General features: G+C 50.0%; 1 protein-coding gene across 5 annotated transcripts in view; it reads left to right on the plus strand.

The window, feature by feature from the left end:
• The window catches only part of STS (steroid sulfatase), a 140,937-nt gene that overhangs the window by 2,255 nt on the left and 115,552 nt on the right, over positions 1-23,130 (plus strand). For 2 of the 5 annotated variants that reach the window (XM_055337417.1, XM_055337419.1), the window contains exon 1: positions 11,539-11,706. The exons of 2 other annotated variants lie outside the window; for them this stretch is intronic. The gene's annotated coding sequence lies outside the window, so the exon portion shown is untranslated. Of the gene's footprint in view, positions 1-11,538; positions 11,707-14,336; positions 14,398-23,130 lie in introns of those variants that run through there. One more of the 5 variants, XM_055337420.1, reaches the window with a different exon arrangement.

Here is a 23,130-nt window from a genome sequence, read left to right on the forward strand (position 1 = left end):
GATGTTTTTCCCCTTCCACTGTAACAACACTGCACTTGTCTTGATTCCTTAGATAAAAGGGCAGAAAGCCCCCAGGGCCAGGAGTAAGCATTCAGAACTGCAGGGGATAACCTAGATGTTATGGTTGATCTCCTTGTCCCGGGTTGTTGGCTCCTTAGAAAGAGTTTCAGGAGTTGTCTGGATTTCTGCAGATTCGCTGGAAAAATAAACCAACACATAAACGCAGGTGAGGAAGGTGTCACACAACCTAGGACGGAGACTTGTGGAGTGTGTCCCTTGCCCTGTTCCAGCCCCTGTGGCTCTGGGCATGGCTCTTGGCAGACAGTCCAGTTTGTTCACCTATAGGGAGCGAGGTGCCAGCTGGGAGTTTCCCCTTCACCTCCTCTGACCTGACAGTGCGATTGCAAAAGAGATTCATTGGGGACTCTTGTGGACTTCTCTCTACAGACCTGAAAACATGGTCTCAATAATTTTTTTAAAAAGTTTTATTTATTTACTCATAAGAGACAGAGAGAGGGGCAGAGACACAGGCAGAGGGAGAAGCAGGCCTCCTGCGGGGAGCCCGATGCGGGACTCGATCCCGGGACCCCAGGGTCACGCCCTGAGTCGAAGGCAGATGCTCGACCACTGAGCCACCCAGGCGTCCCATCATTTTTTAAGTCTTGTTTTTCACACTCTTCAGAAACATGATGGGAGACACCGCTTTGTGTTAGAAAAGCAAAATCCAAATAAACGGTAAGAACTGTCATGCTTTTTTTTTTTTTTTTTTTTTGCAATAAACTAGATTGGGAAAATACAGGAAACGTATTCACAGTTGAAGTGGTTTCCATGCAAGTAACGAGATGCGCTTTAACTTTTGTTAATTCTCCTAACAGTGAAAGAAACAGTCAAAGCTTCTGTGGAGAGGGAGGATGGATTTCCTTACACGAAGTACAATTTATTTTTGCGCAATTGTGTTTTCCCCGTGGGATGATGGCTTACTTTTTCTGACAACTTAAAAACGCAGCAGACGATCCAGGAAACTCTGATACAGTGGTATCAAAAACACGCTCACAACTGATTGTACAGATTTAAAAACAGGATCCTTTCCCACTCAATGAATAAACTCAGACGTGCCATTCATTGTAAAATAAAAATAGATGCCTTAGCTTCCTTCAGCTTCTTTATCTTGTTCTGTTGGTTTTTGTGCCCATGTGTTTGCTTTCTGGATTGTATTTGGAAAGCTGCTTGTAGCCCCAGCTATGAGCTGTAAGCTTGGGGGGCAGACTCAGCTCTGCAGTCCCCCTGAGCAGCCCTAGCTGCAACCGGGCCCAGAGGCCTTGAGGCTGATGGAAGGCGCCCTTCCCGCAGGGGGCCCGTGTGGAGCCCTGCACCAGCTACTTGCCAGGGCTGGGTCTCAGAGGGATGTGTGCGGGCCAGCCCTGAGGGACCCTCGAGGACGCCGCTGGCAGGACCAGTCAGGCTTTGCGGAGAGTTCGGAGAGCCCATGGTGCTCTCTCTGACGGCAAGGGTTCCTTGCATTGCTCAACCTTCCTTTAGCTGGAGCACTTGCAGGGGAGTGGCTTCAGGCTTAATGGTGCAGGGGTGGAGGGCATGCATCGAAGTATGCATACTTTTGCATATATATGTATATGCAACGTATACGTTCATGCTTTATTCCTCATGGATGTGCACATACGCATAAAGAATCTCTACTTATATATATATGTATATTTTTTTTCTATTCGATAAGGCTAAGCACACAATAATAAAACCTTAAGCACCCACGATCTCTTAAGTGAGTCTTAAGGATAGTGGACTGGCAATTTCAGAGACTTTTAAGTTCATTTCAGACGTTGCAGATGAGAGATGCTGAGTACGTCAATGTGCCAGGGTGCTGTAACAACTATCACAGACTGGGGGGCTTGACCAGCAGGCAGTTACCTCTCACCGTTCAGAGGTGGCCGTTTGTCTCTGTGTCCTCGTGGGTGGGGCTGGGGACTCTGATTCCTATTATTTTAAAGTCCATAATCCCATCATGAGGGGTCCATCATGACGTCATCTGAATCTAGTTAATTTTTTTATTAATATATCCTATCCCTCCACGCCACGTTAGTACGTAGGTATGTTATGGTGCTTGTCACGTGAGTTGTATATTACACGTAGGACCGTGAGTGAAGAGCAAGATAAAGAGCTCTTACACTGCCTTGAGGAGGTGACTTTCGGAATGCACGTAGAGATGGTGGTTCGTTGCCAGCCCTGTGACTAGAGGATTGGAACTTCTAGTCCCACCCCTGATCTGGGGGGAAGTTTGGAAGTTGAGTCAGTCCCCAGGGCTCAGTGATTTAATCAATCATGCCTGTGTGATGAAGCCTCCGTAAAAAGCCCGAAAGGACGGGGCTCAGAGAGCTCGTAGGCTGGTGAACTCTTGGACGTGCCTGGAGAATGTTGCCTGGAACCTGCACACCTTTTCCCTACAACTTACCCTCTGCATCTGTTTCGTGTGAGGTCGCTCTGCATCCTTTGTTATAAGCCTTTTGTAATAAACCGGTGAGCAGTCAGTAAACTGCTTCTCTGAGCTCTGGGAGCCACTAGCAGATTAATGGAACCCAAGAGAGGGGGTCCCGGGGACATCTGATCTATAGCAGCTTGGCCAGAAGCAGAGGCGACAAGCCCGGCTTGCCGTTGGCACCTCACAGTGAGAGGAGCAGTCTCGTAGGCTGAGGCCTTCACCGGTGGGATCCTGTACTGTCTCCAGGTAGATGTATCAGAATTGAGTATCATTGTAGGTCACCCAGCTGCTTTCGGAGCGTCGCTTCGTGCTGTCAGAAAATCCACCAGTGGGAATTGGTGTCAGGATCATGATCCCAAATGTCTTACCTCCACATACCATCCCACTGGGGATCAGGGCTTCAGCCTATGAATTTGCAGGGTGGGGGGCCAACATTAAGTCCATTATGGAGTGTTATTTGTCCGTTGCCTGTCGGTTATTTTCAGGTTTGATAACACACGCCCTTAGTTACTTCTTTTCTACGTAGAGTGACTGGGTGGACCCAGTGTGCCTGGGACTTTACCAGTGTCACCCTGAAATCCTGGCATCCTCAGAAACCCCTCAGCCACAGAGTCATGGCCAGCCTTCCCTTGGCTCCGCCCCAACATAAGGTACAGGTAGGTTATGACTGAACCAATAGTCTCAGCAAGGTAGCAAAGTAGCGATAGGATCCATATGTCCGGGCCTTTAAAGCAAGGGGAGGGTGTGGTTGGGAACAGGTGACTGAAATGCATGTGGCTCTAAATGATCATCCAGTCGTGCCACTGAGGACTGGAAGGGCAGGTTGTTTTCTAGACCTCCATACCTCACTGTCCACGTGGGTCGGTGTTCCCTCCACCATGGGCAGGAGCATGATGCCTCACAGTGCAACAGTGTGCTATTCAAGGAGTCTTTACGGGTGACTCTACGGGCTTTGGCATGTGGGTAGAGATGCAAAACATACGTGCAGAAGCCACCCATCTGCATACCCCTAGTCCAGGGTTTTCCCTCTGCGCTGTTCATATTTTGGGCAAGAAAGTTGATGTGGGCTGAGTTTTGTTTCCTAAAATTCATATATGGAAGCGCCAACTCTCAGAACTTGACAGTGTGTTGGGGAGGCCTGAGTGGCTGGCTCAGCAGTTGAACGTCTCAGGCGGTGACCCCGGGATCCTGCGATCGAGTCCCACATCGGGCTCCCTGCAGGGAGCCTGCTTCTCCCTCAGCTTGGGTCTCTGCCTCTCTCATGAATACATAAATGGAAAAAATAAATTAATTAATTAAAAAAAAAGAACCTGAGAATATGGATGAATTTGGAGATGGAATCTTTAAACAGGTAACAAAGCTAAACGTGACATCATTAGGAATGGGCCCTGATACAACGGGATGAGTGTCCTTATAAGAAGTGGAGATTAGGACACAGACTTATACAGGGGGACAACCACGTGGAGATGCAGAGGAGACAGGGTGTCTGTCTACACATGGAGGAGGGAGGAGACCTCAGGAGAAACCAATCGTACCCATGCCTGGATCTTGGACTTCCAGCCTGTGGTGTGTTGTTATGGCAGCCCTAGCAGATTACCACAGTAATTCTCTGGGGTGGGGGCCGTCTTGTCCACTGGGATGTTTAAGAGTATCTGTATTCTCTACCTGATAGATGCTGGTAGCACTTTCTTGGGTGGATGGGTGGACGGATGGATGCATAGAGGGATGGATGCATGGATGCATGGTTGGATTGATCTGTCTACATATCCATCCATCCATCCACACACCCGTATATGCACACACACTGGACTCGTATATTGGAATCCAGCAGCCTGATGAAGCAGGAGAGCAGGTTCAGACATTCAGAGGTTCTGGCCTGTGTGTGCAGTACCTTTTCCCAAAGCCCTTGACTCCGAGAAGTCATGACCCAGTTTGAAGAGCTCTCTGACTTGGATCCAAGAGAAAGACGACAAATACTCCCTGTGCAGCTAAAACATTTCACCAACTCATTTTTTTTTTTAACATTTCTCGGAAAAACACGTGCTCACTGCTGCTCCGTGTGCCCTTCCATGCTTCTAAAAACAGTTAAGTGTCCTGCTCATGACTCTTCTGCTGAGACACCGCAGGCAAGCAAGACCTCCTGTAATTTACGGAGGCCACTCGGCTCCGTGGAGACCTAGACTCTGTCGGAGGAAGCTCTGGCTTCCATTTGAAGCAACCCGATTTTCATTGCTAACTGTGGATTCACCTTTCTTCTCGCGTGGAGCTGGCCTAAGAGTGGGGACCTGGGGGGCCTTTGCTTGAGGAGCCTTGGATTTATTCTCCATTCTCCCTTGTTTTCCCCACACGCTCAGAAAGCCCTGGAAGGGAGCCTTGACACATGTAAACGGATGACCTTGCCGCTCCAGGCATTTTCCTTGAGGATGTGGTTGATGCTTTGTGGAGAGGGTCATTATTCTTGATCTTCTTTGCTATCAGGGTACAGTCTGGACGACTTGCCTCTAGCAGAGGAGCCAAGTTCACTCCATACTATGGTAGACAACATGAGTCCACCACGTGGGGCATCATCATGTCACCTGTTGTCAGACATGGAGAACATTGGGCCCCACCCAGACCTATCAAATCAGCCAGGTGCCCCGGTGGCCTGGGCCACTCACCGCCACCTGGGACATGCCAGGTACTCCATCAAGGTATGGAGGCGTATGAGAACCTCTGCTGGTGATCATCTTTATGTAAAAGGGTAGGAAATAAGTTAGGCCTTAGCAGTGTTTATTATCTGCATGGGCACTGGCGGGTGATCTCCACTGTGGATGGTCGTGTGTCCCGATCAGCTTTCCCAGGATCGTGGGGGGACATAAAGACAGGGTGGCATCCATGCCCCCTACTGTTTTATTTGATTTCAGGTTAATGCAATGTATGCTTCAGGGTTCAGTGTTTTTATAGGGGATTTATTTCATTTTTAAACCAACCCTCACAAAACGGATAAAGGGCTTAAACTCCTATGAAAAAAGTATGATGCAGATCCAAGTTAATGACAAGGAAAGATAACTGGTGGCATGAACTGCAGAGCATTCACAGACAAGGAAAAACACACATTGCATCAGTAAATGAATAGATAGTGCTCATCCACCATCACACGTATGGAGGGAGGATGAACATTCAGAAACTGGGGGGCTTGAGGTGCATGGTCTAGAGTCTCCTCTCTCTCCCTCGGATCCTTTGGTGAACAGACATCTGAGGTTCATTGTGCCCCCCACCATAGGAGCCCTGTTGACCACTGTGATACGTGGCACCAAACAAGGTCGCCTCCCCCCCCCAACCCTGCCTCCAATCCCAACCTCCCTCTGGATTTAAATTCTTTCCCTCCTATTTTTGGTTCAGGCTAAATTTACTCTGCCAGGGTGCCCTCCCTCGAGGGCATGTTACGGGTGGCCGTGCCCATGGCAGACAGGCATGGGGATGTTGGCATCTTGCATCCTTCTGTCTCTTCCTTCCATCCCCAGGAGGGGTGCCCAGGTGCCGTGTGCTGCATCTTCTCCCTGTGGACAGACTCAGTGCTCAGCCTCACCTGCCAAAGCACATGCGGTTGGTCCATAGGACTTCCCTGATAAAACCGCTGCCTCGTTGGAAAGGCTTTGATCCCCTGCGGTAGTTTATACAAGATGCATGGGGCCCCACTCAGTTCTTGGAAATGCTTATGCAAGACAGGTGTTGAGAGTCCACATGAAAGGATCATTTGGTGTTTGTGGTTAAAACTGGCTTTCTGTTTCGTAACAACTGTAGTAAAAGCCGCCAGCCCTCCAATGACTAGGACATGCTCCCTACTTTATAAACCATATCAACAACCTCGCTTGGGGAGGTAGTGTGATTATTCTTATATATAAATGAGTTAATGGAGTTTGAGAGACATTAACTGCCTTGCCTCAGGCCACACACCTGAGAAGGAGCAAGGTGGAGTCAAACCTAAATTGGTCTTGTTCCTCAAAAAGAACCGACAAGCAGAACTGTGTATTTTTATATTTTTCTGCATACTTCTTAAGTGGCTTATATTGTGGGTAGGTAATCAAAGCCATAACCCTAATACAAGACTAATGTGAAAATCAAATACATTTATGATTGTAAAAAAAAAAAAAAGAGGAAAATAATGTTCTGGAGACCAACAGCAGAGAGAGAGAGAAAAGAAAAGAAAAGAAAAGAAAAGAGAAAAGAAAAGAAAAGAAAGAAAAAGAAAAAGAAAGAAATAAGAGAAAAGGATGGAAGGAAAGAAATAAAAGAGAGAAAACAAACATCCAAGAAAGAAAGAAAGAAAAAGAAGAGAAACATCCAAGAAAGAAAGACAGAAAGAAGAGAAACATCCAAGAAAGAAAGAAAAGAAGAGAAACATCCAAGAAAGAAAGAAAAAGAAGAGAAACATCCAAGAAAGAATGAAAGAAAAGAAAGAAGAGAAACATCCAAGAAAGAAAGAAAAAGAAGAGAAACATCCAAGAAAGAAAGAAAAAGAAGAGAAACATCCAAGAAAGAAAGAAAGAAAAAGAAGAGAAACATCCAAAAAATAAACAAGAAACATTTTTTATTTATTTTTTTTTTCTTGTGCACTTTGGGTATAAATCCATAATGGCAATGTTGGGGACGAGGAATTTTACTCAACCCTTCATAGATTCTTTCAGTTGCTCAAAGAATTAACTCGACATGAGACAGACGAACAGGAGAAAAATCAGATTTTATTTCATAGGTACAGGAACCCCACACACATGAGAGATTCCAAGTCAGAAAGGTTAGAATGAGGTATCCGTGCCGTCGTGAGCTAAGGAATGGGATGAGGGCCCAGGAGGGTCGGAGGGCCGTTCACGGGCAATAAGAATATGTTTGGTAATTACGTGTTTGCTCTGCCACACAGATGGGTCACTCAGATAATAACTTATCTCCGATAATAACTCTCATTCTGAGAAAGATCCCCAATTTCGATTCTTCTGGGCAGTTAAGGGGTGGACCACGGTTTCTCTTGAGCCTGCAGGATCTTGAGTGTCTTCAGCTCAAAATGGTGTACATGTCAACGTGCTTGACTTGGGGGAGGCTTGCTCTGAGCCCCTCGAGCAGCATCAGCAGTGTCTGACTGTGACTGTATTAAAGCAGCAGCTCTTAACCCTAGTGAGACGCAGGAGGACAGGCGTTCCCCTTGGCCGAGCTCCACCCCGCTCCTAGGCCAAGCACAGCAGGTGGGAGCACACAGCTGCCTGCTGGCCGCCTCCTGTCCCGACCCCGCAAGACATGAGCCTCGAACGGGCATGTGGCAGACCATCCTCCCTAAATCCGCCAGCCACGCGCTTGCTGGAAGCTCTGATGGGCTTCTCATTTTTTATTTTTATTTTTTTTTTAGCACAGCATTTCCCAAACACGTCACACACACCATCTGAAACAATAAAAAATAAAAAATAAGTAGTAGTATTTGTTAACTTCCATGAGATTGGGTCCATCCCAGAACGCTTTTAGAATCGCCACACTGGCCCTTATGCTCGGAATCCAGCGAGACTCAAAAATTCCATCCAATCACAGCTGTCCTAAGGCAATCATTTGATATGAAATTTGGGATCTGAGCAGGTCATTGTGACACCCACCACGTTGACAGAGCAGAGCTCATTTACATAGCGAACTATGAAATGAGGATCTTTAGTACCTCGGATAGTGAAGATCGTAGGAATCTGAAGAGCAGTGGGATGTGTGCGTATACACATGTACAAAGAGACAACATTTATGTCACGTGTGTAAATAATCTAGTGTGTGTGGAGGTGGGGGGTGTTTTGTTTGTTTGTCTGTTTAAGTAATGTCTGTGCCCATCGTGGGGCTTGAACTCATGACCCCAAGATCAAGAGTCTCACGCTCTCCTGACCGAGCCAGCCAGGCGTCCTTAGTTGTGTGCGTCTTTAAGAACCTGGAGGATATGCACGTAAAATTTAAATACATTGATCTCACACATACACATTTATATGTCCTATATCACGTATAAACCATACGTACATTTGTGGTTTTCAGAGACCCGTGAGTAGACGTCATCACATATCATTTCAGCAGACTTGATTAACGTGTACGTGTGTATCATGTCTGTAAATAGATGCGTGTGAAGCCTTACAGGAAACTTAACAGTGTTCTGTGTATAATGTACGTGTGGGCATGTTTTTATATAATTGTACGGATTTGAGAGTCGTATACTAGTTTAAGTGAAGCAGGTGGATCAAACAGGTACAGGGAAGTGCGTTTCGTTCTTTCGTTGGCACATTTCAGTTGAATGTGTTTGTCAGCTGCCGCTCTGTTTAACGTGGAATGAATAATATTTAAAAGGCGTGTATTTCAAGTACTCTGAAGGAACCTCAGACCCAATCCTTCCTCCTGGAGTGGCCCACCGTGCCATTTAAGGGAAGGCGCTGTGCCAGGACTTGGTTTTGGGTTTAATGATGACGCTTCCCGTCGCAACCAAAAGCACCTGCCTGGACACAACTGAGGCATTTCCATGTGCCTGGCCATGTTACGTAAGAATCGTTGGGACGGGGGGCTTTGCCCACGTGGGTTTCTTCGCTCCCCCAGGAGCATTCATCGTGCTCACCAGGGAGGGTCTCAAGGCAACTGATGGTTCAGCATTTCTGGGCTTCACCAGGGTGGTGCGTGGCTTGCTGGAGAACAGCCAGGCCCATGCTCTCACGTACACTGAGCTACGCACACCTAGTGCCGTGTCACTGTAGATAACACAACAGGGAGACTGCCTTGTGCATTCTGGAGCTCCACGCCCTCTCTTCCCACACACGGCTGAGAGAAGAGCCCTTCCGTGAGCGCCGTGTTGCCTGTCTCAGTTGTCTGATTTGCATTGAGATGCTTGTTCCTTGATTCGAGGTCACAGTGACCAAGCCTTGGTCTTTGTGTTCAGTCTCAGAGAGTGAGTCTTTGCTTGCTAACCCCTGAATCACCGCATTGCGCACTAGTTCTGTGGGACTCGAGAATTTCCAGCAACAAACAGTGGGCTCTTCCTCTGTGGAGGCCAGAGTGAGAAGGCACATCCAACCTTGGCTCCAGGCTTCCTGTGTAATGCCTCCGATGGTCAGCCCGGTTACAGGGCTGTCAGGCACCTCAACACTGAACAACTTCCTTCAGTGGCTACGTGAATTAATGCAACAAAGCCTCTTTTCATGACCCCAGAGCACAGTGCTTTACAGGGTGAGATATTTCCACTTCCACACACTAAAATCTTCCAACGAGGAGCGTCTGTGAAAGTGCCAGGCCTTACACCCTGGGCTGTTGTCCCTAATCAGTAAGCTTCTACCTGGAACATAATCCTCCCTTCCATACCAAAAAGAGGCCTGGTGCTGAGAGAGCTCAAGTGCTCTTCTGGGGTCACACAGCTAGCCAGTGCCAGAGTCGGAACTCAATTCACATCCATCGGCCTCCAAGTCTTTCTTGCATGAAAATAAATCATTCTGGGAGGGTATTGCAGTAACGTAGTACGTTGAAAGCATCAGGAAAGGGGCAAAGAAGTAAAGTGGGGAAGGGGAACCTTTGATGTCGGTAGCAGGGACCCCCATGAGATCGGAGGCCCTGCAGCAGGGGGACTAGATGAGGCCCAACCCGGGGGAAGGTTTGCCCTCATTGGTCTTCTGAGGAGGAGGAGGAGGAGGAGGAGGAGGAGGAGGAGGAGGAAGAGAGGAGGAGGATGGGGCTCCAACAGAGAAGATACCAGCACCCATGTCTCAGGAGTTATGGATGGGCGGGAGTCAGCTGGACAGCACCCAAGAACCCATGAAGAAATCCTTCAGACGGAGAGGCAGTCTCCAGCGTGCCTGAAGCCATCTCCCAATAGGACCCTCGAGAGGAGAACTTTCTGCCCTTTTGGCCCCATCTTTCCATGCTCACTGCGTGCTCTGGGACTGTAGCAGCAGGTGTGGGTGGGCTGGGCCATAGATGAGAAAGCCAGGAGCTGCTCCCGGCATGCACCCACCCCACCCAGGGCCTCCAAAACTATGCTTTCCCTGGGGATGTCTCACCAGTGAGAATTAAAGCAGTAGAGTTTCAGTATTGCATTCTGAACTTTATTTCATTTTTTTAAGATTTATTTATTCATGAGAGACAGAGACAGAGAGAGAGAGGCAGAGACCCAGGCAGAGGGAGAAGCAGGCTCCATGCAGGGAGCCCGATGCGGGACTCGATCCCGGGTCTCCAGGATCACGCCCTGAGCCGAAGGTGGGTGCTCAACCGCTGGGCCACCCAGGCGTCCCGCGTTCTGAGCTCTAAAGCATCCAGCAGCTGGAAGCCTCCTGGGGCGTGCTAGAGCGTTGACCACTAGCTCGTAAAACATCTCTGCAACAGGTAAGGTTTATAGAGACCCCGGGAGACCAGACATCCGCGGGGTGGTGGTAGCCGGGTCCTGCTCGTTCATGATAAAATATTTCTTCAGGTCTCGGTACGCTGGCATCTTGGGTTCCTGGGAAGAATGGGAGCTATGTTAGCACCCACTACACCGTGGATTAATTATTCCAGTGCGGACCAGAGCCCGAGGCACGGGAAATAATTACAGCTGAGCAATGCTTTATTTATAGAGGTGGAATAATGGAATCAAAGCCCCAGCGTGTGGTTTTGCGATTCTTCTTTTCTTCTTCCAAATAAAACAGAGGGATGACAAAAGAGACTACTCCTCCTGGGAAGTTTTGTCTTTCTTGCCTGGGGTTTGAGTCCCTGTCTGTCCCCCCGGGACCTGGGAGCAAAGGACTTGCCTGCCCGCTTGGTCAGCGTCACCTGCCCGCCTGCCTCCCACGGGGTGTCCTTGCTCACCGCCCGGCCTCGGTGTCGCCCAGGAGTGTGGCTTCCTTGGGGCCCGCGGGCCGTGGGTCACCGATCAGGCAGCTGGCCTTGCGGGGCCTGCACCCCCGGCCCCAGGGCGCCCGGCCCGCCCCCGCCGATGCTGCCCGCCGGCCGCTGCCCTCTGATGCGCGGCGAAAGCATGTGACTGTGAGGGCAGCCCCTGCGGGGCCGGCGGGCGGTGCAATAGCTTCTTCCTGAGAGATGGCCAATCGGTGGCCAATTAGCCGGCGATGACTCGGGCCGGGCCGGCCGCCTATGGTGGCCAGGCCTGGGCGCCAGCTCCCGGGGCCTTGAAAAGCTGCGCGGCCCGGGCCGAGGCGCACAGGGCCCCGGTCTCCTCGCCGGCGACCTGCCCGCAGGCCGCGCCACAGCTGGTAAGTCCCATCGATTTTCTCTCGCTGCTTCTCTGCCGCTCACACACTGGGACAGACGACGTTGGCCAAGGGCTACCGCTCCTTTGGTGTCGCTGCTTCAAATGAAATCTAAGAGTCGCTCTGTCGGCCCCTTTCTGGAATGCTCCAACCGCATGCAGGGTGAGCGTTAATTAAACACGTCGCGGAGGGGCAGCCCCGGTGGCGCAGCGGTTTAGCGCCGCCTGCAGCCCGGGGTATGATCCTGGAGATCCAGGATAGAGTCCCGCATCGGGCTCCCTGCATGGAGCCTGCTTCTCCCTGTGCCTGTGTCTCTGCCTCTCTCTGAATGAAAAAATAAATAAATCTCTTTAAAAAAAAAAAAAAAAAAAAAAACACGTCGCGGAGCTCAGCCTGAGCCCCGGGAGATGGCCTTGTCCGTGATCTTCCGTGCGAATCGTGAAACTCTGTCCCTTCCTGCCTGTTGTGTTATGGTTTTAAAACCTGTAGAACCGCCTGCAAGGATTCCTGTGTTTTCATTTGTCCCTTTGCCCTGAAACAGGGAGGTCTTCGGGGAGAAAGCAAGCGATTGCCAGACACTTTTCCTTCCTTCCTTTCTGGATTAAAGTGGTGGTTTGAAAACACAGGCTTGATACAGAGAATAATGGAAAGGCCAGAGGCAAGAAACCCAAGAGGAAATGAGCAAACGGAGAGGTGCGTTGTGTGCTGTAGGTTCCTCCAAAGAGAAATCGAATTAACTTTGTCTATCAAAAGATGAGCATCAGTGCTTCCGATCCGGATAGGATGAACGCGAGGGAGAGGTACCTGCCGTCGGGCATCTGCCCGGAAACGTTGGGGTTATCCTAAGCTTACGACGCGCTGCTTTTCTTTTTTTTTTTTTTTAATTTTTTTTTTTTTATTTACTTATGATAGTCACAGAGAGAGAGAGAGAGAGGCAGAGACACAGGCAGAGGGAGAAGCAGGCTCCATGCACCGGGAGCCTGACGTGGGATTCGATCCCGGGTCTCCAGGATCGCACCCTGGGCCAAAGGCAGGCGCCAAACCGCTGCGCCACCCAGGGATCCCGACGCGCTGCTTTTCTAAAGAGGAAACTTGAGACAGAATTATAGCAGCTCTGCTCTTTTTTTTTTTTTTTTGTAAGCTTTTTAAAAAATGTTTTCTGAAATATTTATTTTTCATTTTAAGTGCCCGGATACACAGTCTGTCATGACTGAATGGTGTTCTCGAAAACAAAAGCAGAATATGAGTGATCCCGGTTGGTAGATATGTGGCTCGACAGGCTTGTTTTTGGTTGTTTTTTTGTTTTGTTTTGTTTTTTTAACAGTTTTGTTGTCCGGTGCGGGGTTCCTTAGTCCGGTGTTGGAGGCCGTGTTTGGCTGCGTAGACCATCTTCACGAAGGGGCAGGGTTAAGTAAGCAGTGATAATTGGCTCAGAAATCGACCGCTCTTTATTCTGAAAATTCATATCAGATTTAGGAGATAAGCATGCAGGACAGCTTGACCTTTGTAACGCATGCCACCCGCATCCGGGAATGTGAGCCAGCCACACGTACGGTGTTGCCCTCCGCTCCAGATAAACCTTCCGTGCTGTCCTCCTGCAAGTGAACGATCCTAGTTAATCATGACGTCGAGTGCTTGCTTAGTTCTTATCTGGATATCAGCATTTTTCTATGGAGATTTATTTACTTATTTGAGAGTGAGAGAGAGACACACGGCGGGAGGGATGGAGGGAGAGGGAGAGAGACTCCCCAGCAGGCTCCCTGCCAGACAGGGAGCCTGATAAAGGGTTTGACCAAATGACCCTGAGATCGTGACCTGAGCCGAAACCAAGAGTCAGACACTCAACCGACCGTGCCACCTAGGCGCCCTGCAATATTTTTCGTGTGTGCATTGACTCCATCCTCTGAGCTAGCCCTTGAGGATTGACTTGGAGGGGTGATAAAAAGAATTGTCTTTGGAGATGATGTCACTAAAAATGGTGAAACTCTTCTTGAGACATTATTCCATTCTGTGGTCATTTACGATAGGCAGCGCGTGCCTTGACAAACGCGTGATAATACCTGACAGATTTTCCCCCAGGAATTGGTGTCTACAGTGACATTAATATTTACCAACTGAGAAATTGCCCCATTTTCATTTATAATGAGATTATAACATAACAACTGGTGATATCAGGATCCAGAAATGTAAAAGGTTTCAGTGCATGGAAGAAAGGAAAAAAAAAAAAAGAAGAAGGACTCCTTCTAATTTGCATTTAAAACTGAGCAATAAATGTCAGACGTCCCTTAAAAGGCTGATGTGAAGTAAGCATTAAAAGTTTGTGGGTAAAAACCTCAAGACCTGTCCTCCAGACCACTCTCCATCTCTGCTGTTTTGTTTGTGTCTTGTCCTCTCATTAACATTCCTACCTTGTTTGGAAATTAACCCTGTAAAACTTGGTGGCTGAGTCAACAAGCCCTTACCTGGCACCCTTGGGATTTAGGTAATGAAAGATTTTGCAATGATGACACAGAAGTCCAGTCTTCCCTCTGGAGTTGTCCAAGACGGAAAACAAACACTCAGTGTAAATACTGCAGGTGCCAATGTCAATAATAATTAGGTGCTTATTACGAGGAGGAAGTGCAGGGCAGAGAGTCACACCGGGCTAATTCACTATGGTGCCCTTGACTTTCCACTCGGATAGAAAGCACGGAGGTAAGACGGAGGGGGCCCCGGGTCCGCTGGTCCTCTTGGTCGTTCCAGGGCTGGGGGGAAGTCGCGTGCAGAGATAGACGCAGGACTGGGACGTCCTCCTTCACAAGTGACTTGTCTGCCCTGGGGTTTCTCAGCTGTGGCAGTCAGCAGACCGAGCTGTGCTTGCAGGATGTTTGGACTCTAGGCACTAGATGCCATAGGACGCCGCCACCCCCCCATCCGCAATTGTCCACGGACGTTCCAAGTGTTTCCCGGGGAGGAAAAGCCACCGTCGCTTGCTTAGAGGCCTGGAGACCAGCCTTGCACCGATTCTCAGCTGTTCCCCGGGGTTCCAGGAAGCTCTTGGGTTGTGCTGGAGGTTGTCCCAGCTGGTCTGACCTGGGTCGCCATTGGGCACGGGTGTCCCGTGTCTCTGATTGCCTCCTCTGTTGCAAGGGATGTGTGGGCTTATACAAGGTGGAGCGACTTGGCCAGCATCCTTTTCAGTATAGGCGGGCTTTCCAGTGTCTCGTGTGTTGACTTCTTTTTTGTTGTTTTTAAGATTTTATTTCTTTGTTAGAGAGAAAGAGAGCATGAGCAAGAGGAGGGGCAGAGGGAGAGAGAGAAGCAAGGGAGCCTGACTTGGGGCTCGATCCCAGGACCCCAAGATCGTGACCTGAGCTGAAGGCAGATGCTTAACTCACTGAGCCACCCAGGCACCCCTCGAATCCTTTCCAAGAGCTCCCTTCTGAGTTACACACCTACGCCCCTTTGTCCATAACCAACAAGAACAAAAGAAAGAGGAGGATTGGAAACTAAGGTTTTGGGGTAGCTTATTTTTGTCAGTTCTGCAGCAACAAACAGGAAACTGATGTAAAATTGAACAGTCTGTATTCATCCCATGGAATGCAAATACTCATCCTGTTTTGCTGCAGAGGTATTTATATGTGTGACTGCAGGCGAGTGTCCAGGACGTCGTTTAGGGTGTGTTACGTGGCACATGCCCGCTCTGCCACTGTGTCTTTCCCTATACGTGTGTCTGCGTGTTGCGTGCTGCTCGTCACAGCGCAGTATGTATGGATATCAAATCATTACGTGGCGTGCCTTGAAGTTCTCCGTCATCTGTCAATTATATCGCAGTAAAACTGGAATATAGATTTGTCATTCAGTAAAACCAGATAACAGATGAACATATTTGGCAAAGTTTTACTGAGATGTAATTGACATACAGCGTCAGGTGGGTTTAGAGTATAGGATGGATGATTAGATACACATCGTGATGACTCAATCCATATTGCAAAGTAAGCTCCGATAACATCCACCCCCTCACGTGGGTACAGATTTTTGTTTCTTGGAATTGTTAGGAGGTGTAATACAATGAGCACGGTTCTATACAAAACAGGGCCCATTAGGAGCATCAGGTTCTATACAAAACAGTGCCCGTTAGGAGCATCAGAAAGCGTCCTGGGGGCAGCTCAACGTCGCAGCTGTCTTTGCATACTTTTAATATATATATATTTTTAATTACCTTCCAAAATCTAAAAAAAGAAAGAAAGAAAACACTGAATTGTGAAAAACATGTGGCTCCAAGAGTCTGTGTTTTGAGCCTGGGGAGCTAGAGTTCTAAATTTAAGCATGGAAAAGTTCATTTTGAGCCTGTGTGTGACTTTCAACCATCATGTGATAGTTGCACCATGTGCGTTTGTTTGTTTTGTTTTCCCGTTTATGGTATCAGGCTATGTTGCAATCCCCTCAGGGGTACCCTCCACCACTTCAAACCTCAGGACTTGTGTAAGCTCTGCAAGCTTTGCAATAAGATGAGAATAGTCAGAAGCTTAAATTCAGCCAGAAAAGCGGGGCTGAACCTGTGTGTCTTCTGGTCCCCATGCCCATTGATAAGCAGCTTCCGACTGCTGCTCCCCAGCTACTCCCCAGCCTGTGCACCTGGGAGGCAAGGACCACTTACTCAAGTCTACGGGGGGTCACGATGGCCCAATGTGGGATTCCATGGCCGGGATACTGAACTGAACAGCATGTCTTGACTTTTGAAAGGCCAGACGTTGGGTTCCATTAGGCACAAATACAAAGTCGATGTTGGGTTAGCAAAGAAGTTAGTCGCTTTTAGGCGAGCACACGTTCTATAGGTCAGGGATTCTCAGCCCGAGCAGAGTCCATATTCAGGGTTGGATTATTCTTTGTTTTGGGTGGGTTTTGCACATTGTGGGATATTTAGCTGAATCCTTGGATACTATCCAAGAGACGCCAGTAGCACCCTCCCAGTTGTGACAAGCAAAATCACTCCAGACACTACCAAATATTTAAGTGGGGGGGGGGGGTAGAGTCACCCTGGTTCACAACCACTGGTGTGGAAAAACACTGAAAAATTAGTAGCAGAGTTTTGACCTAAAGCAGGCTTCTCCGCCTGAACATGACTTATTGTTCAGGCCAGATCATTCTCTGGCATCATGGACTGTCTTGTGCATCGTTGGGTATTTAGTAGCATCCCTGGCCCCTCCCCAGTGGAGGCCAGGAGCACTGTCCACAAGCTGTGACAGCCACAAATGTCTGCAGATATTGTCCAATGTCCCCCGGAAGGCAGAGTCACCCCCCCAGTTGACAATCACTGGTTTACCTGATGCGATACTGTGTGATGAGCCCTATTTTACAGGTGGGAAAAACAAACCCGTGTTCTGTAGATGTGTCAGGGTCAGGAGCTTTTGTGCCCCAGCACACACCGCATGTGTGACTCATCCAGGGGGTGTCAGAAGCCATCTGCTTCATGGGCATTCTGGGCCCTATCAAAGAATTCCCATATCACGAGGGCCGACTCACCATAGTCGGCATCATGAAGTGGATTCCTAGAGCTTCTGGTTGCAAAGTAGTCCCAAGTGACAAGCTCATTCATCAAGGAGGTTATAGTGGCAGGTGTCTAGAGCTGGGTGTGTGACTCGGGAGGTTTGGGGTTGACGGTGACAAACTAAATGCGGCCTTACTCATAAATAAACTTCAGTGTTGTTATCTCTTTTTAATGCTTTTATTAATTGGGGTGAAATCCACATAGCACACAAATAACCAAAATAACCATTGGGAAGAGTATATAGGTCAGAGGCATTTAGTGCCTTCTAACCAGTGCCTCTCTAGTTCTAGAACTCTGTAAATCATTCCCCCAAAGCCTCCATTCCACCTGCTCTCGGCCCTCAGTAACCACAGATGTTGTTATATTTGCTTATTCAGGACATTTCCTGTAAATGGAGTCCTACGCCGTGTGGCCTTTTGTGATTGCCGCCTCTACTCCGTCTCATATTTTGAAGATTCATCCATGTGGTAACAGGTGTCACAACTTTGTTCTGCGTTATGCCAGTTGATATCCTATTTTATGGATAGAAAGGGATTTTCTAGTTGCACATGTGCCAAGGTCACAGAATCATGGGAAAAGCTGTAGGATCGAGGACTGGTCTTTGTGAGGCTGATGGACATGATCCGTAGCTGCTGTTTCCGGCTGCTGATGGGGGCAGAGCACTGCATCTGAAAATAGTGGGGTTTGCATACTGGGGAAGAGCCTGTAGTGTTGTCACTATTTTGCTGGAAGTCGATACCGTAGTAGTCGCTATCCGTTGCAAATTAGCACAAATGTAAGGGCTCCGAATACCACCCACTGATTACCTCGCAGGATCTGGAGGTCAGGTGTGTGGACATGGCTTAACTAGGCCCTCTGCTCAAGATCTTACACGTCTGCATCAAAATGTTGGCCCGGGTTGTTTGGTCATGTGGACCTTGGGATCCTCTTCCAACCTTACGCACTCATGGTGTGTGCAAGTCTGGTTCCTTGTGATTGGAACACGGAGGTTATAGTTCCCTGGGATTGACCCGCCCTGTAGACATTTCACATCGTGACTGTGTCATCAACGCCTGCGGGACAGCATCTCTTCTGTTTGGAATCTGCGTTTGGCAATGCACCTGATTAGGCCAGGCCCACCCGCAATTTGGTTAGCAAGGTCAGCTGATCAGAGATCTCAAGCACACATGCAACGTCCCTTCGCGTCTCCCATATCCTGTTGCTGAGAAGCACATCACAGGTCCCCTCGCTCTCAAGACAAGAGGATCACACAAAGGTGTGGGTACCAGGGGCTGAAAGCCGAGAGGCTATTCTGAGAAACGTGTGCTGCACGGGTGCCTTCTCGTGGGTGGAGCTGGGAGCCTAAATAGGATGTAGAAAACGTGTGCCAGGAACCGAATGACCTGGTCACCAACACACATTTGGAGAAAGTGATGTTTGTGCCAAGGTTGTCAGCACTGGTGCTCACTACCTCCTGTTAGCATCATTTATTTTCATTTGCTGATAACGAGCGAATGGGGGACCCACCACAGAGGGAATATCTCACAGTATGAGGCCAGCATCTGCTCGGAGTCCTCACAGCCTGTCCTCGTCTTGCCCGGGCACACGTCTAGGGGGCTGGTGACCCCTCTGAAAATGGGCAGCGATCAAGAAGCGCGCCTCCCGACAGGCAGGCTTGATGGGGTCGCCTGGGACTGCCCCTCCCTTTGTGCACCCATGGGTGTGCGCCCTCCACCACGCTGCTCCTGGGTTCGCCCTGGAGCCTACGCGCTGTCCTACTAGGCCACGTAGCAGCACGGGCTCTCTCACTGATTGGGCGCCCACCCTGAACGTGTTCCAGAACACAGGCTCATGTCCCTGCACCCCGGACAGAGCGGGAGTTCCCACCCCCACCAGCTGTGGCCGCGAGCCCTGCTTCCAGTCACACTAGGCGGTTGGCCCTTGTGCACACCTCGATGTCTGGTGTAGTATGTTCATGTGACTAGAATTGATGGCAGAAGGTGGGATGAACACTTAAAAAATCAGCTTGGGCAACAGCGTGTCTTTAATGCTTTTTTTGTTGTTGGCGTGAAATTTCCATACAGTACAATTAACCATCGTGGAGAACAGGACTCAGGGGCATTAGCACATTCAACCACTGGCTGTCTAGCTCTAGATCTTGCTGAATCACTGCCCTTTCCCCCCATTCCCCTCCCCTCGGCCGATGGTAACCAAAAATGTCACTTCTGTCTCTGGGCACTTGGATTCCGGACATTGTGTAAACAGTGCTCCGTGGCCTTGGGGACTGGCTCCTGTCACTGGGCACAGCGCGTCCGAGGTTCAGCCCTGGTGTAGCGCGTGTTGGTATTTTGTTCCATTTTGTGCTGAATCATACTCTGTTTCATGGATAGATTGTATTTTGTGTATCCATTTACGCACTGCAGGACCCTCGGGTGCTTTCCACCTGCTGGGGGCTCTGAACGGAGCCGTGTGCGGGTGCATGGGCGTCTGCTCCCGGGCACAATCGTCAGGTCACGTCCTGGGGCTCTGCAACTCTTCGAGCTGCTTTGCACCACAGCTTTGAATACCTGCACATTTTCGGGGCACCCGGGTGGCTCAGCAGTTCAGCATCTGCGTTGGGCCCAGGGCGTGACCCCTGGGTCCTGGGAACAAGTCCCACGTCAGGCTCCCCACAGGGAGCCTGCTTCTCCCTCTGCTTGTGTCTCTGCCTCTCTCTCTCTCTCTCTGGGTCTCTCAGGAATAAATAAATAAAGTCTTCTTTAAAGTTCCCTTCCCAGGCCTGGAAATCCCAGCTGGCCTCCCAGGACTGCGAGTTGGGAAGTCGAATTGCTTCCTGAGTTTGAATTGGGCCCGGGCCCGGGAGCAAACAGGTTGGCCGGGACCCATCCCCAGCCGGCAGCTCTCCCAGGGGGTCACCCCTGAATCTTTCAGCACCTGGCTTCTCCCCTGCGGTGTGTCACCGCCGCCTGGGTCCGGGGACAGAACCATGGGCTCCAAGGTCTGGAGGACGGAGCAGTGCGCTATCGCCTTAGGAGTATCCAAGTCCAGGCCTCTCAGGGGCCGTTACGTGTGGCTTTGCTGTGCTGCTTTCCATCGCGCTTCCGACGCCCGTGTCCTCGCCCTCGGTACAATTGCATCCAGCTGACAAATTATGAGATTAGGGATTTTATTAGACATAATAGCAGAGAAGTGGCTGAGTGAGTAATTACAAATTATCCTCAGCAAAGAGTGCTCCTGGCCACTGCCCAGCCATTCATCAGGCCGCGGCACATCTCCTGGTACAGGGTGGGACGCGGCACCCTCAGGCCACCTCATTATGTATTTGATCGGATCCATTGCACAGATCGACAATGCCAAGTCCTGGGGGCCTTCTGTCAAGACATACAGAAGTCCCCACGCTCCCAGCTGCCGGCAAACTACCTGCCAGGGAACGTCTCCTAGCCGAAGCTCTCTTCCTGTGACTTTAGTTTAGGTCACGCCTTTTGTATTTGCATCTTGTACGCCGAATGAACCTTGTGCATAAAGTTATACTCGGAGAATAATGTTTTGTGTTGTTTCAAGTCGGGACCTAAGGTGGAGAGGTGAACGCCGCTTCGATCTGTAACAGTTAATCGTTAGGGATATTTGGGATCACTCGCGCGGCCTTTTTATATTTTGCTACCAACGTCACGGTCGTTCGGCAGCCTGCTTGCAGTGGTGCCAACCGTTACTTAACTATCTGCGTAGAATTAGGATTTTGTGTTTTTTATTTTTATTTTATTTTTTTAAGATTATTTATTTATTCATGAAAGACAGAGAGAGAGAGAGAGAGAGAGGCAGAGACACAGGCAGAGGGAGAAGCAGGCTCCATGCAGGGAGCCCGACGTGGGACTCGATCCGGGGGTTCCAGGATCAGGCCCTGGGCTGAAGGCAGGGGCTAAACCGCTGAGCCACCCAGGGATCCCCCGGATTTCGTGTTTTTTGTTTTTTGTTTTTTAAAGATTTTATTTATTTATTCATGACGCTGGGGTATCCGTGAACTCTGAGAGCATCAGGTGTGCACATTTCCAACAGGGGCGATGCACGGCGCCCGGGGGGGCTCAGCGGTTGAGCGTCTGCGTTCAGCTCAGGGTGTGACCCCGGGGTCCTGGGTTCGAGTCTTGCATCGGGCTTCTCCATCTGCCTGTGTCTCTGTGTCTCTCGCAAATAAACAACATCTTAAAAAAAAAAAAGAGGCATGATGAACAGCATCCTGCGTGTCCCCGCCCCCCGAAATCTGCAGTCCCTCCAAGCCACCCTATCCCCGAGTCTGCACAGCCTGCTGCTTCACTGTCCTGGCTCCGCTGCCGAAAGAGACGCTGGTGAGGCTCCTTCCCAGTCGAGGCGTCCCGCAGCCGCCCGCTGTCCTGCTGGCATCCCAGGAAGCTGCCTGCCCGGCTCGACGGCCCAGTGGGCAGAGCCTCGGAGCCTTCACCCGCCGCCCACGGAGACCGTACGAAGCAGCCTGTGTGGACGCATCCGTCTTGAGGGCAAAGCTAGTTAGGGCAGCAGGGCCCACCGAATCCCCGTTGCCAGAGCAGGTCCCAGCAAGCCTGTGACATGCTACAGTGTAGACCCACAGGAGCCTGGGGAGAAAATTCCGTCCTGTCTGCACATTCACATTCAGCAGAAAGAATAAGAATCAAACAAGGTGCAACTCCTTATGCCGTGGACGGGGGCCCATGAGGACGCACTCTAGTCAAAGGGAATATATTTGTCTTAAAAAATGCAGTCGGAGTTGGTAAAAGGCATGTTTACAGCGCGGAGGCACATTTTCCACGTCATTTAATTCACCCGCTCGTACGATCCGGTGGTTTTTATCAGGTTACAGAGTCTTGGGAGCGCCCTAAGTGAGCGCGAGAGCACGTTGATCACCCCACAGAGAGCCTTCACGCCCGCGTCCTCTTCCCCGTGACGTTCCCCTGCCTGAGCAGGCGTTCAAGAAGGCACATTTCTCGAGGGGTCACCCAGTTTCTTTGAACCCACGGCGCATGAGTACTGCCCTCGGGTTGTTGACGGCCATCGGGTGACCTCACTCTACAGCCGAACCCTATAATCATTGTCCTAGAAAGACCCAGATCTCAGTGGCTCGGGGAAAGGGCAAGGAAAGCTCTGCGTGCTGCGTGTCTCCGTGAGCCCTGCTTGCCCTGCCGGCCTGTTGTCTGCCTTCCTGCGCAGTCACGTCGCCCTTCTTGTACCGTGGCTCCTGCTTTGTCCTTCTCTCTGGTTCTTTCCCGGCAAAATGCCTCTGGCATTCTTTCCCACACGTGGGCCCTGAAGACTGATTTTCCCTGAAGCAAGTCAACGCCCCCGTCAAGGAATCCGCCGTCACTCGTACATCTCCAGCTGCTATCATCTGGGCAAATCTATGATTTTTCTCCCCAGAGACAGAGCTAAGAATCCGAGTAAGGGAAATGCACTGCACATAGGCAGATTGCAGCCTTGTAAATACAACCCAAAACGTTAGATGTGCACGTGGGAGGCCGCCGGGGGATTGTTTGGGTAGGGATTCTCGAGAGCAAGCGTCCCAAATGCTGGGATTTGGGCACATACAACGGAGCGGCAGGCCTGCCCCGGACGGCGAATAATGAGTTCCTGCCTAGAGCTAGCCGTTGGCAGAGAGGCCCGACCTGCGGGGATCCGGGACGGCAGCCATCGGACATCCGCGGGGAGTCTTGCCCCGCGCAAAGCGGAGTATCCGCTGAACTCTTTTCTTTCCGGAAACTTCATCCCCCGGATACAAATATTGCTGTGAAACTGTGACAAACAAGGAAGAATGGGCTGGTGACGGGCCACGATGCGATCCTTGGGAAGAAGGGACCGTCCTCTTCTAAAACCTGTAATTAGTCAATGACCAGCGTCCTTGGGCAGGTGCCCTGGGGTGTAGAGTCGTTTCGATA

The sequence above is a fragment of the Nyctereutes procyonoides genome, unplaced genomic scaffold (genome assembly GCF_905146905.1).
Source record: "Nyctereutes procyonoides isolate TBG_1078 unplaced genomic scaffold, NYPRO_anot_genome, whole genome shotgun sequence".
Taxonomy (NCBI): domain Eukaryota; kingdom Metazoa; phylum Chordata; class Mammalia; order Carnivora; family Canidae; genus Nyctereutes; species Nyctereutes procyonoides.